This window comes from Wyeomyia smithii, chromosome 3, assembly GCF_029784165.1.
Source record: "Wyeomyia smithii strain HCP4-BCI-WySm-NY-G18 chromosome 3, ASM2978416v1, whole genome shotgun sequence".
In the NCBI taxonomy this organism is placed as follows: domain Eukaryota; kingdom Metazoa; phylum Arthropoda; class Insecta; order Diptera; family Culicidae; genus Wyeomyia; species Wyeomyia smithii.
The window spans coordinates 166,877,377-166,878,189 of NC_073696.1; positions in this window are offsets into that span (position 1 = coordinate 166,877,377).

An 813-nucleotide genomic window follows, 5' to 3' on the forward strand; every position below is an offset into this window, starting at 1 on the left:
AAACGTCGGATAATATAAAATAAGTTGCTATACTTCTTTACGACTGCTCAGACGAAAATACACTCAACGCACTTTAACCACTTTACTATAAAAAATGTTTCAAAAAATGATATGATGTCATAACCAGAGCATTTTTTTTCTCTATACGTCGAGATGACCGAAATCCGGTCAATTGTATTTAATAAATTTTTAAGCATTTGAAATCTTTCATTCTACCGTTTCACTCCATTCGCGATTTTTTGGCATGCGACCCTGGCAAAATAGGATGTTATTCTATGTCAGATGCATTTCTACAGACAGTTCAAGACCGGCATAACCCAGAAATTATTTGCCAATAAAACCAGTGTTGAATTCAGCTAACAAATTGGGTGCTTCACGAGAGGGTTACAACACCTAAGGCACGTGAGACACAGTATACTTGAAAATTTGTATTTAGTCACATGGCACTTACCCTTATAAATTAGTTGTTAAGTATGCCCGGTAATTTCTGTTGTTTTGAAATTTTCTAAAAAAAAAACCGTGTTGTTTTTTTTTGTAGTCGAGGGACATTATGCAAGTTCGAATTGAGCCGTTGCACATAGGAATAAATCAAGTAAAAACCTGATCAAAAGTCAAAAAAGCAAAAGTTTATTAACCACGTTCTGCATAGTCTTATTTTGAAGTGTGATACCTACTGAATCTTTTGACAGCTTATGGGAATCCAGAAGTATTGTTAACCTTTGTTACAGCTGGTTGAAATCGATAGAATTTTAGCTTTCTGTTGTTGCACTCGATGCTCCCGTACCGTTCACTTTTTTTTCAAAACAATCAAGT